At 34.1% G+C, this 13,315-nt stretch overlaps 2 long non-coding RNA genes across 2 annotated transcripts in view; one reads left to right on the forward strand and one right to left on the reverse strand.

Annotated features, from left to right (window-relative positions):
* Positions 1-8,543, reverse strand: part of LOC145734033 (uncharacterized) — a 32,861-nt gene extending 24,318 nt beyond the window's left edge. Inside the window, exon 1 of the long non-coding RNA XR_014179327.1 lies at positions 8,042-8,543. This is a non-coding gene — a long non-coding RNA (uncharacterized LOC145734033). The remainder of the gene's footprint in view (positions 1-8,041) is intronic.
* Positions 2,956-4,913, forward strand: LOC145734028 (uncharacterized). Its single transcript, XR_014179322.1, has 3 exons — positions 2,956-3,097; positions 3,148-3,197; positions 3,322-4,913. It is a non-coding gene; the product is annotated as an uncharacterized LOC145734028 (long non-coding RNA).
* Positions 8,544-13,315: the final 4,772 nt, after the last annotated feature.

A 13,315-nucleotide genomic window follows, 5' to 3' on the forward strand; every position in this document is an offset into this window, starting at 1 on the left:
CTCTTTTATTTTTCTCATATCTGTTATCGTTTTCACGTAATCTATACAAAATTGATTAAATTTGATAAAATTGTATAATAATTAACCAGTTCTTGAGAAGTTGAGTGAAATTTTTCAAATTAACTTACTATTAATAAAGGACCACTTTATCTTATCTTTACAGTACAGTTTTAACACTTCAATATAAAAGTTAAAAGTCAAAATGAATTTGTTTGTATTGTATAAGTTTATATTATTGATTATGCAACAATATGATACAAATCAGGATAGTTTTCCATTCTTATAAACTTTTTTTGCAGAATTGCACTTACTGTGTAATAAGGTCGTTAAAACAACAGTACTCACATTTTCCATTAACTAAAGAACGAAAAGTACAGGAAAATATCAGACTTTTAGGAAAAAAGTAGCTTCAGAAGCAAACCCCATACTATAAAGGTTATAATCATTATTTTCTTCCTAATTTGTAGTATCATTCTTAGGTTTTCCCTAAATCGTTAAAAAAGAAAATGGCTCCAATATCATGAAAAAACACATTCTTGTTACCAAAACTGCAATCCTCTCTTTCCTAACATGGCCAAGTGATGAAAATAGAACACTCTATACATACAGCTCACTTTTTACGCATTTTTCAAAAAAAGTACTTCCAAAAAATTATGGAGGTGTCAAGGAAGTTTTACAAAAATATAATGATTTTTAAGGTTCAGATAATTTACTTCAAGGTAACTCTAAAATGCTTAATGAAGAGAACACCCTGTATATCAATAACCCAGACTTTTGTGTTTGTTCAGAAACTATAACTTTTAAAAATATGTCTAGAATAAGACGTCATTCTATAATAACGTCATTTTGACAGTTGGTCAGATGGTAACTTTTTACTCCTATTTACAGGGTGTTCATTTTGTATAGCATCAGGACTTTACTCACATTTTCTATGTCCTAAAATACAGGGTGCAGAATAAAGATTTTTTCCAATATTTTTGCATAATTCAGTTTTTAAGATACTTAGGTACCTAACCTAACCTAACCTAACCTAAACCTCAATAGAGGAACGTATGACACTTGACAATATAAGGCAGCGCTGTTGCCATTTTCACTTTAATTTACCGTTGTAACTTAATTAATCAATCTTAAACATCAACTACTTTTTAGGACGTAAATAATTATTGGTTTTTACAATTTTTTTTGTTGTTTGTCAAATTGTATATTAATGTTTAATACCATACTGTTTTGATGATGGATAATTAATTAATAATAATAAGATTATAATTCAATAACATTACACACATACATTATTTTTATGTTTTTTTAGATTTACTTTTTAGGTTAAGTTTAAGGTTAAGATTGATTGATTGATACAATTAATACGTGAGTTGTACATTTTTTGAAGAGTTGCAAGTTTTGCTGCAAAAACCCTGGACACCTTGTATAAAGATGTTTTTTCTCTTTGGTCTTCAATATTACTTCTATTTTGAGATAATACAGGGGCTGAATGAGAATTTTTCCAGAATCACTTGCAAACCTGCTCAGTACTTTTATGTCTTCTTCTCCTTACGTTAGCACTGAGTGCTATATGTTTTCCTCAATGATTAGCCAGGAGTAGTTGGGATGCTGAAGACTAGCTTTCATACCATCTTATCCTGCAGGAGGTCCAGATGTATTTGGTTTTTTCTCTTTGGCAGCCGATCATCTGGCATTCTGTCCACGTGGTCTCTCCATTCTCTTCTTCGGTTTCTACATCTTGGATCAGTTGGATCTCACATATTTTCCTTATTTCTTCCAGTCAAATAGTCCTGTTTTGATCTTAGTATTGGCATTTCTGTTGATCTTAAAAGTCGTGTAGTTGAGTTGTTCTCCGCTCTAGCTTCTATAGCTTATGTCATGATCGATACTTTTAAGTCAACTGTAAATAATATTTTTTATTGTTTATCACTTAATAAGAGATTACAATTGTCTTACCAAGGTCAACTTGTAAATTTGGAATTTCAAAAACCATTAAAGTTTGATAGAGATAACGTATATTGCCTAGCGACATCTAGAGGTAGCTATGTGTTTTAGTAATGCGTAAATTAACATAACTTTACAGTATTCTTGACTTGTATACGTGTTTCGTAGTGTATGTGTGCACATTTTAACAAACCTACGCAGTTTTCTTAATTCCTAATCAATCAGTGTTTAATGTAGGTAATCGGGAGTTGTGTGGTTGTTTTCTCCAAACAGGGACAGATTGCTGCTTATCCATGATAGGTCATTTTAGTCCAAGTCTTGAGGAAAACAGTAGTTATCTATTAATTACCGCTGTGCAAGAATGTCAGTAACATACCATGAAATCAAAGATAAAAAGTAAAAGATATGTTAGTGGACTATCTCCATTTTTGAAGCTTATCATTCTTGATGGCGTTACCCATTATAATAGGTGAAGAGATGAAAAAGCCAAACCTTGAAAGGTTAAAATTGGATTATTAGAAGCGCTCCTTTTATAGGTTGATAAGATGCCATCCTCCATATTATCTTTGAGTGTGCGCCATATAATATTTAAATTATGATAGCCTAAACGTAGCCATTAGACAATGTGAAAAGATAGGGTGAACAAGGATAGAAAAACCAGCTTTACCGTTCCCGTCCTGGATGTCTGGGCTAGGCAACGCCATCGCACAAAAGCTACCCGATTCTGTCCGACATGAGCCGAGCAAACTTGTTTCTCATTCGCTTGGACGCCAGACAAGGGAAACCCTCGAAATTAATATGGACGACCATCCCCTCACCCCCTCGCACCCAACCAATCTAGTGTGGTGGTGGGGGGTTCGGGTTTCTGATTGGTTCGTGTCGAAGGACGCGCTACGTTGGACGCAATGTTCGTAGCAGTAGTTCCAGGGACCACCTATAGTTCGTTCGTAGCATCGTAGCGTAGCTTGACGCGGGTAAACGGGTCCAACCGTAGCTTATCAACGGCAACGGTGCAGCAAAAGTGTTTCGTTATATCATTTTCAACAGCCGCTTTTACGCTTTATTTGCTTTAATGCCGTTACTTTCAGTTATTTTTAGTTGGATTTCGTCGTGATATGGAACGTAGTAGGGGTTTCGGTTTTTTTACGAAAAGGTCAGTTTTTGTTTGATTATTTAATTTTTTAGTTTTTGGTTTTGCCTTAGTACTTTGCCGTGTGCGTCAACCGAGGAAGAAACCTGTTCAGTAGTTAACGGTACGTCTAATTTATGTGTTTTGTGTCGTGCAATGTGTTTTAAAAGCCATGCCCCCTTGCTGTGTAAATCTAAAATGGCGTCCGAAAATAGATCCCCGTTCTATAGCCTGTTATTCGTTTCCAGCGCCCCCTAGTTTTACAGTATTTCTTTGTTCTGATTGTTCCGAATCCTCGACGCTATTCGATACCCTACCCTTTTTATATACGGACTCTTGTGAAAGCGGCAGCTGCGCAGGATGTACGTAATTTTTGTTTGGAGACTCGGTTCGGTCCAATCAATTTATTCAAACCCGAGACACTCCACATTCGCAATTGTAATTAATCATTTATGCCCGGTCGAGTCAATGATATCCGTTATTGGTTACTGGCATGTATAGGAGATAACGTTTCTACAATGTAACTGTACTACTTTTTGACCATTAACATTAAATTTACCATTTAATTACTTAAGTTTTCTTCCATTTTAGTTTTATTTATATCTTGAGGATTATTTATACATAAATTCAAAATGGCTCCTACGTGATACATTCAACGTAACGTGCCTTCTATTACCTGCTATTTATTTCCAATTCCAATTTTAACAATTATTATAAATTAATTAAATCTGGAAAATAAGACCTTGCAAAACATCATCATGTCCATTAATTTAATCATATTAAAGTGTTCTTCAAGGTAATTTAGCACAAATTAATTTTTTCAATTCAATTGGTGAAATGAATTAGGTAACGACAATTATGCATATACATAATCTATTCTTTTTTGCACAATATACTGGGTAAACAAGTATGGGAATCTCGAAAACGGTAAGAGATACAGAGTTGGTTAAATAAAGGCAAAGTTGCCCAATTTGGGGTGCAATTTTATGCCGTTTCAATATTACTTCCAGAAATATCCGAAAAAATATATAATTTCGAAAAAAAGTTTTTATTTTATTGTAAGCGTATTTGTGAGATAATTTAAATTTATTGACACTTTATCATTACAACTTTCTTCCCTCCAAAACCTGACAGTTACATTTGAAATCCGACGTTTCGGTTTTTGCCAGCCATCAACAACTTAATTTTTTTAAATGCGACCCTGTTTTTTAAAGACATAATTTGAAAGTGCTTTATTTTTTTATTTAAATAACGTGCAACACTACCTTAACCTTTTTATTGAACATAAAATAGGTATCACCTATTTTATTTATTTTTCTTTTGAAATTTTACAGCATACATACTAATGCTAATGTAATAAATTTAACAAAATGATGGCTGGCAAAAACCGAAACGTCAGATTTCAACGATGTCACGTTTTAGAAGGAAAAAAGTTGCAAAAAGTGTCAATAAATTTAAATTATCTCATCAAATAAGCTTACGATGAAATAAAAACATTTTTCCGACTTTTCGGTAAGTAATCGGATTTTTTTTAACTGTTAAAACGGCTTAATAGGATTGAACTCCAAATTCCTCAACTTTGCCTCCATTTAACCAACTCTGTATCTCTTACCGTTTTCGAGATCCCCATATACCTACTTCACGAATTTGTGGCACCTTGTATTTTGCACATTTACATGCTTTTATATGACTTAAGAATAAAAATAATAAATTTTACTTCTGCATTTATTAACATTACTTTGGAATTTTGATAATTCAATAAATAAGAAAACAAGAAAAATTATTTATAAAAATGTTAAATTTAGATATGAAAATAAATCAATTTTGGTTTGTAACATAATTTTCAACCTTTCGTTTAGGTTTAAGAAACTGGTCAAATTTATGGTAATTTTTTGTATCTCTTGCTAAACAATTCTGACAAAGTTCGATTTTGATATATTGATAAAATTGATAATTAAATTCGGTTCAGCCATTTCGGAGATACAGAGTGTTGAAAATGACCAACAATAATTTTGGTTTCTCCATCTTTTTTGTGGACAATTCAAACTCTTCAAATTTAAAAAAAGCCCAGCGTTTTATTAAAACCACAATCTCTTCCATTGATCAAGGTCTGTAAGAATGTACTTTTTTGTAACAAATTTACGACTAATCCCTGTTTCACAATGAATGTTAACATTTCTTTCTTTTTCAACCAATTTCTAACACACATACACTCAATAGAACCCACAATCAAATTTACAACAGAAACTGAAAAAATTGACGAACTTTCATTCTTACACATTCTGATCAAAAGAAACATAAACAAATTTGAAACAAAAGTATACAGAAACGAACCCACACAAATAGATATTTAAACCACAAATCTAATCATCCAATAATGGTAAAAAAAGGTATTGCAAAAAGTTTATTTGATAGAGCCAAAATTAAAAAGGTTCTAAAAGAAAGTGAAATGAAATGAAAGAATCAATTTTATGTAGGAGAAACCTCCAGACCTTTAAAAAAATTAATTCAAGAACACCCAAAATTATTTCAGAACTGGAGATTATCACAAATCTAATATATGCCAACCAGCAATGATGAAAGAAACTTTTTCAAAAAGACATAAAATAAAAGAAAGTCCATATATTAGATTAAACCCTGACTCCTATGTTGGGACATCCTCTATTAATATTGACCAACCTTTTAAGTTAAAAATTCTAGAGAAGATAACACTTGGTCGTATCAAAATGAAACTGAAAATTTTGTTTTTATCATATAACCCACCTTTCACTACAACAATAGATAACCCTTCCTATTGGAATGAGAAAAGTCATAAATTCTCCAAAGAGTTCCAAATTGCACATTATCAAGTTTAATATTTATTAAGTTGTTGTTTTCAGTGTTGTGTTGGGAGGACTAAGCGAGGGACTAAGTTTTATGTTATTTTCAAATAAGTTGAGAATGGTGTAAAACTATTTTCCCAACAAACATTTTTCGTGCGGTGAGGCAGAAGACCCAAATAGCAAAAAATAAATTAGTAACTCCTCTCAACAAACATATAGAAACTTATCTCGAACGTTAACATAAGTTAACATAACATAAGGTTTTTTTTTTCAAATCCTTATTTGTGTATATTTTGCAATCTTTAAGGAAAAGCTGCTTTGTCTTACAGATTCCTATTACTCATAACATAAAGTTTGAAAATTACGTTTCTTATGTTAACGTTCATTGTGAAAGACTTATTCACAAGACAAATGGAATTTGCCTGACGGGTTGTATTTACATTTAAAGCATAACATTAACAACCAATCAGAACAACCTCTGACCTGATTGATTTGACTTTATTGTAATAGTTACCGGAAATTATGCCCTCAATAATTTTTAAATATTTGTATCCTTTTTTAAGTTATATTGCTGTGGGGAGCATGTATTTTTACTCTACTACCTGTCCAAACTCCAAAAATCAAGACCAATTTCATATAAGAGTTATTATGAAAATAATCACCAGAAATTCCATGAGGATTTTTACATTATTATGTAAGTTACAACATTTGATACTTTTGAGTTCTAATCAGTAAGTGAATTTACATTGAAGTCTTGACTTTATAATGCCGTTAAAAATATAACTTTTCTGACAAACAAATTAATGCCTTTGATTCACTCATCGACATTTCCTAAGTGAAAGTGGCTATTTTTAGTTAAAATGACATATTGTGCCCGTATACAAAAACGCTGCATAAGCACTAAAATTATGGAAACACCTGAAAATGCGAAAGGTTAAGTGAAAGTTGAAATAAAACCCAGCCCTAATTCGAAACACATAAAAATTGAAAAGCAAACAGCTGGCCTTATGCTTGTTTAACTTCTTAACAGATTTAACCAAACTTTTGTATTTAAACCAATCTTAATGTGTTGTTATAGCAAAAGCAGATAAATTTAGTTCCAAAAAAAGCATCTAGTTTCCTTAGAATTAATGATTATGTAGGTCATTTACCACAATATTGGATTCCAGAAATTAATCAGAAAATTGGTTTTATTAGTTATAAGTTTACAAACAAACAAAATACATTTTTTAATTTTAAGAATCAAATAAAGAGAAAGATATTTTTGAAACCTTCTAGGTTAATATAATTTTGAAATAAAAACTGATTTTACATTCACAATACAAAACAATGGAATGTTTTACTAAATCAGAAAATATGCCCATGATTGTTTATTTTGCTTTATTGATTATAAATAATAATCAATTTTATCACCACTTACTCTTCACAGATCAAGAAATACATGGAACATCTACTGTTTTGGCCAACCAATTTCAGTTTGAAAAAACCTGTTAAAAGATATCTATTTGGATATGGACTTTGATCTGTATATCTTTAGATTTTTTGTCAGTTTAATGATTACTCTCATGTTTTTAGAAATATTTGCTTTTCTGTATATATTTCCAACATCCATACATTTTTACAGAGCAATTCAGTGAAAATCCAAAAAAATCGATGACCCAACGATCACTTTTGTTTTATAATAATAAAATCAAGCAACAGCAATTGGAAGTGGTGAAAAGACAGAAAATTAAATGAATCAGGATTAATGCAGAAAATTGCAGAACGAAAACGCAAATATGAAACTTCAAAATTTCTAAAACAACTAACTTAAAACCACTGTAAATTTGCCTTACAATCAGTAATTACAACATAGACACAAGGCATTACAATTTTCTTCTAGTAACCTTATGAAAGCTGCCGTTTCAGGTAGTTGGTAATAATACTCTAGAATAACTTTATTCTAAGGGTAACATCTATGGAAACCGTGAAATCAGATGCTGCTATTGGTCAATTCTGTCATTTCTTCTATCGATTATCTTTTATTGTAAACCAACTGCAAAATTGCACTTAAAAGGAAAAAGCCATTATAAAAATATTATGCAGAAAATGTGTTTTTAATACTACTAAACCAACATGATTACAAAGAAAACTGCCACAATTTTACCTCACAATTAACTAAGTTTACAATTCAGCACTGCACGCACACTTTGACGCATCAACTTTCCGCACTAAATGTCTTTGGTTTACAATCGGTCAAAAACTGCAATTTGAAAGTGAATTTACAATTTACACTTTCCTGGAATTACTTTATAGAAGGAAATAACAGTAAAAAGATAAAAGAGGACGTCTCCTGTCTTGCACGTTTACCCAACAACTGAGGCCACGATGCCACATTGTGCGTTTGATTTTTTTCCAACCCTTACAGTTACCTGATTACAATCTTATTTGAAATTCAGTGAAAAGTGGTAGATTAGAAATTAGTTTTGACACAAATGAGTGTTAAGCAAATTATGAGGGTTGTGGTGGCTAGGGGGGATTTCTGGGAGGATGTGGCAACGTTGTGCGCCCTAACAGTTTACAAACGACAGCGGCGCTTAAAGGGGACCGGTCGGAAAGTAAAACCGGTCGAGGAAAAAGAGGCTGAACATTAAAGGGGAACTGTTCGGTTCTTGCTTGATTGAATGAGCACCCGCTGCTAAATGGTGGGGGACCGAACTCAGAAAAAAAAATTTTGGGGTGGGGAGGATTATTTAATATGCATTGGAGGTAATTATGTATTTTTTTGTTCCTCTGCGCATTTTCTAGGTCAGATGCAACAAACTTCATCACTAGGTCAGATTTGTTGGCACCGTCAAGGTTAGCGGTTCCCCAGGTCGGTAAAAAGTAATCAGTTTCTATTGTAATTGATTGGTTATTGCAACAATGTCAAGAGACGTGAGGCTGTTCTAGTTGAACGCTGGCAACCATGATTGAAAACTGAGAAAAAAGTTGACCTGGCCTAGACGCCTTTATAGTTCTTTGCACAAATAACAGAAATTTCTTCTAAAGTTAGAATTTTTTTTGAAAACAGTGTACCTATTTCCCAACTCAAAACAATAATGGGGTCATCTACCATAGTGGAATTTAAAAAGTTCAAAATATAAACTTAATTCCTTTTTATTACGATGTGCTGTTAAGTCTTGCTTTTCAATATTAAATTGCCAGTATTTTTATAAATAGTTAAAATAAAATGTTAAAATGAGCCTAGCACGATCACCCGTGACGTAATTAGAGACTCTTCAATTCCATAACGTATGTGGAAAGCTAGAGTCGAGGCGAAATACTCATGTAACCAGTGCATTGTTGCCGCACTTGCCTAATAATGTCCTGTATTAACTAATTTTTGTTAATTTGGGTATGTTTTGTTTTAAATTGCAGACCTAAAAATTGACAGTTGACACTTTGAAAATTGAAACTTTGATATTTGGTGAAAATGTATAAGACATCCATACACATTTTGTTTCGCTCAATTCTCACACTGACCTTTTCTACCTCACATGGGACTTTTAGCAGATAAAGAAAAAACATGTTCCATATTTTTACGAGTACTACTAATTACCACACAAATAAAATTTGTTGGTAGACTTCATTGAAATGGACTTTTACAACTACAAATTAGACTAGTACCTAATTACCAAAGAAAATTTGCAAAAAGGTTGATTTGAACCTCCTGAAAAACTGCTTCAAAACTGACGTCACTGCGTTCAAAATGCCAAAAGTCAAGAATTTCAAATGAGACACCCTGCACTGTTTTACGTCAATGGATTGCATACACTCAGGGCTACACAGTGACTCAAAAAGAGTTATAAGAAAGACTCTCGTTTTTGAGATATTTGAGGTCAAAGTTGGACTTAGCTCGATGATGAAATTTCTAGAAAAGTAACGTCATTACGGCTTCAATGTGGCACAAGTTAGGGAATTAAAATGGGACACCCTGTTCATTTTTAAATCAGTAGATGCGCACACTCAGATCTACACAGTGACCTAAAAAGTGCTATAGAAAAAGTATCCCGTTTGCAAGATATTTGAGGTTAAAGTTGAAACTAATATGAAACCACCGTAAATATATTCATAAGTACAAAAACAGATAAAACTGCTAAAATTACTTCTGGAATTACAAAAATTAGAACAATTACGAACATTTTTGTGATTACCTTAATTCTTTTAGTAATGCTGAAAGGTGTCCTCTCGACGAATTAAGAGAAGCAAAATTCTACAGATTCGTAATAGTATTACACAGGCAGGGTACCTCCTCTAAATATCCAAGTTCCATGGATTCTAAAAAGTTGTTTTTCTCTTTTGAGATCTTCTTGAGATTTTCTTTAGAGATTTTTTGTATTTCACTCAGAAATATTGTCACGTTTTGGGGGTAGCGCAGGAACAGAAACAACAAACGTAGTACAAGCATGACTTCTTTATTCGGCGCTGCATAACTCTTAGTATTGAACACTGTCCAAGAGGGGGTGTGTAGATGCGTGGGTGTGGGGGTATGGGCGTAAGGCCTTCTGAAGTGCCGCCAAGCGGTACCCGCTCGATACGAGCAGGGTGCCCCTATGTCCGACACGCCCAAAGGACTTACTTTAGGTACTGCAACAGGGTAACGAGCCGTCCGGGCACTAGAAAGTTCGGACTGTCGCTCGTGACCTCCCTCTGGGGATGACCCCAGAGTTCGGTGGTCGTCGATGGCTTGAGACGCCGATTAAATACTCGTCTCATGACCCCAATTTGCCGGTCTCGCTGATTCGGCAGTGCACTGGGGGAGACCGGGGCCAGACTAGGTACCGGAACATGGTGCAACTTATGTTATTCGTGACATCTCCCCCTTCCAACAAGTGTTCGCCCCGAACACTAAAATTCTATATTACAAAATAAATTTCTCGTCTTTCCTTTTTCCATATGAATCTTAAAATTAACCGATGTTGCTTATTTGCTAGAGAGGGTATGGGAAAAACTTTATTCCAAAAATATAAACACTTTTCTCTTAAAACTACTTCTAGATTCCTAGATAATGTTTTCAGCCACAAAAAAATTAATTCTTTCCTTGGGTCACCTTTCAACCTTGTGTTGCGTCTATCTTCTTGCTCTCCATTTTGGCCAAAATTTACGTCAACTGCACATTGTATTGTATACTCCTTTGGGCACCATCATCTAAGTGGAAACGCTTCACCTAGGCTTCATCTCGTAGTGCCGTCTCTTGGCACTGTATTCTCTAAGCGGCAAACTTCATCGCTTAGCTTCACTTCTTCCTATTGTGTCCTTTTGCGTGCTCCTTTAGCACACCTATCATTGGACATGTATACTTCTTCTTAATTAACGTGAGCACATTTGGAGATGCTTCTTCAGCTCGACTTATTAAAAGACTCTGGGTGCACACGGGTGTAAGTAGAACCGTCGTGGCGGGACCCATCTGAAGATGTCAGCTTCTCCAAGACTTGCTGCTTTACTTCCTTAAATGATATGGCAATGCGTTGATAGACGCAACAAGGTCGTCCGGTGGCCACTGAAATAAACAATATATATATATTTTTTAAATTAATAAACAAAGAATCCTATATCAAGTACTTGCACTTGACCTAGTTTTAAATAAACACACGATACTTGCACTATTTTGCTGTCTCAGCAAGGAACCTAGGTCACTGGCTTAGAAAATTGAGACAATGTTATTACTAAACTGCAACTATGCAAATTATATACTTATTTCTACTATACCCAATTACTCAGTTAAATTTTACCTTTACTAAATTAATATAAATTATACTTATTATTGTGCTCATCTGCACTGCATAGACTCTGTTGCTTTAGGGCGTCCTCCAGGTCGCTCTTTACTTTACCCTACTCGATTCGGGCAAATGCGAGTCTGTAAACTGGTCCTTCAAAATCTTCAACATCTTCATTTTTTGGGAGGGTCGTAGCGTCAGGGGTAGAGCTGGGGTGTGACTACTGATATGAAGATCAGTAGTCCGAGATCAAACGAGGCGCCTCCACCATGTCACGTTTTGGGGGTAGCGCAGGAACAGAAACAACAAACGTAGTACAAGCATGACTTCTTTATTCGGCGCTGCATAACTCTTAGTATTGAACACTGTCCAAGAGGGGGTGTGTAGATGCGTGGGTGTGGGGGTATGGGCGTAAGGCCTTCTGAAGTGCCGCCAAGCGGTACCCGCTCGATACGAGCAGGGTGCCCCTATGTCCGACACGCCCAAAGGACTTACTTTAGGTACTGCAACAGGGTAACGAGCCGTCCGGGCACTAGAAAGTTCGGACTGTCGCTCGTGACCTCCCTCTGGGGATGACCCCAGAGTTCGGTGGTCGTCGATGGCTTGAGACGCCGATTAAATACTCGTCTCATGACCCCAATTTGCCGGTCTCGCTGATTCGGCAGTGCACTGGGGGAGACCGGGGCCAGACTAGGTACCGGAACATGGTGCAACTTATGTTATTCGTGACAATATTGTATTTCAGCAGTTTTTATAAAAGTTGGCTCATCTATCTCTCTACAAGGATTTCGGTAAGTTATCCAAGTTTTCTCACATATTTTGGAATTTTCCAGCTTATACAAAACCATTTTGAGAAGTTTTTGTTTGACATAATTTGGATTGGATTGGTAATTGTGGTAAGATTACAATTAGAAAGTTTTACCCTTGATTTTACATTACAAATTTCATTTCGTATATTTTGTTCATATTTTTCATAATAAATTAATCTGTCTGTCTGTAAAATGAAGAATTTACAGCTTTATCCCATCCCTACAAAATTTACTTTACAGAAACTGATTGTTACCATTATTTATAAGTTTTACTTTTAAATAATGGTAACAATCATTTTTTGCTGCTGTATATGTTTTTTTTGTGGTCCAATAGAAGGTCTGTTCATGATTAGCAAATGACCATAGATTTGACTCACTTAAAATCATTTTTTGAAAGAAATACGAGTGCATAATAATGGAAATTACTGCTGTAATATGCTTGTGAATGCAGTTTATCATCAATTGTCAATTTAGGGTCGTTTCAACCTTCAAACACCACAATTTTGAAAGTAAAACACTAAACTGACTGATAACTTTATTGATTAGCATTTTTGATATTTGGTCCATAATCTCTCTCCAATTTACAACATTTCTCATCAATGTCTCCAATTGGCACATTTTTTGTTTCACATTTTAGTATGAGGTTCAATATACTTCAATCGGTTTCTTATTTGGGGTACTAAATATGATACTAATCAATTGATTAGTCACTTGGTTTTCATTAATTTAAACTATGACAATACTAGATGGAAACGTTTGATTATCTCCGAGAATTTTGGTAACAAATCACATATTAGTTAAGACTAATACATGATTTAACTAGTTTCATTTTGACTAAATTAAAATTGTCAAATTGCTTATTATAGATCACCC

The sequence above is a fragment of the Ips typographus genome, linkage group LG9, assembly GCF_016097725.1.
Source record: "Ips typographus isolate SLU linkage group LG9, UJ_Ityp_2.0, whole genome shotgun sequence".
In the NCBI taxonomy this organism is placed as follows: Eukaryota; Metazoa; Arthropoda; class Insecta; order Coleoptera; family Curculionidae; genus Ips; species Ips typographus.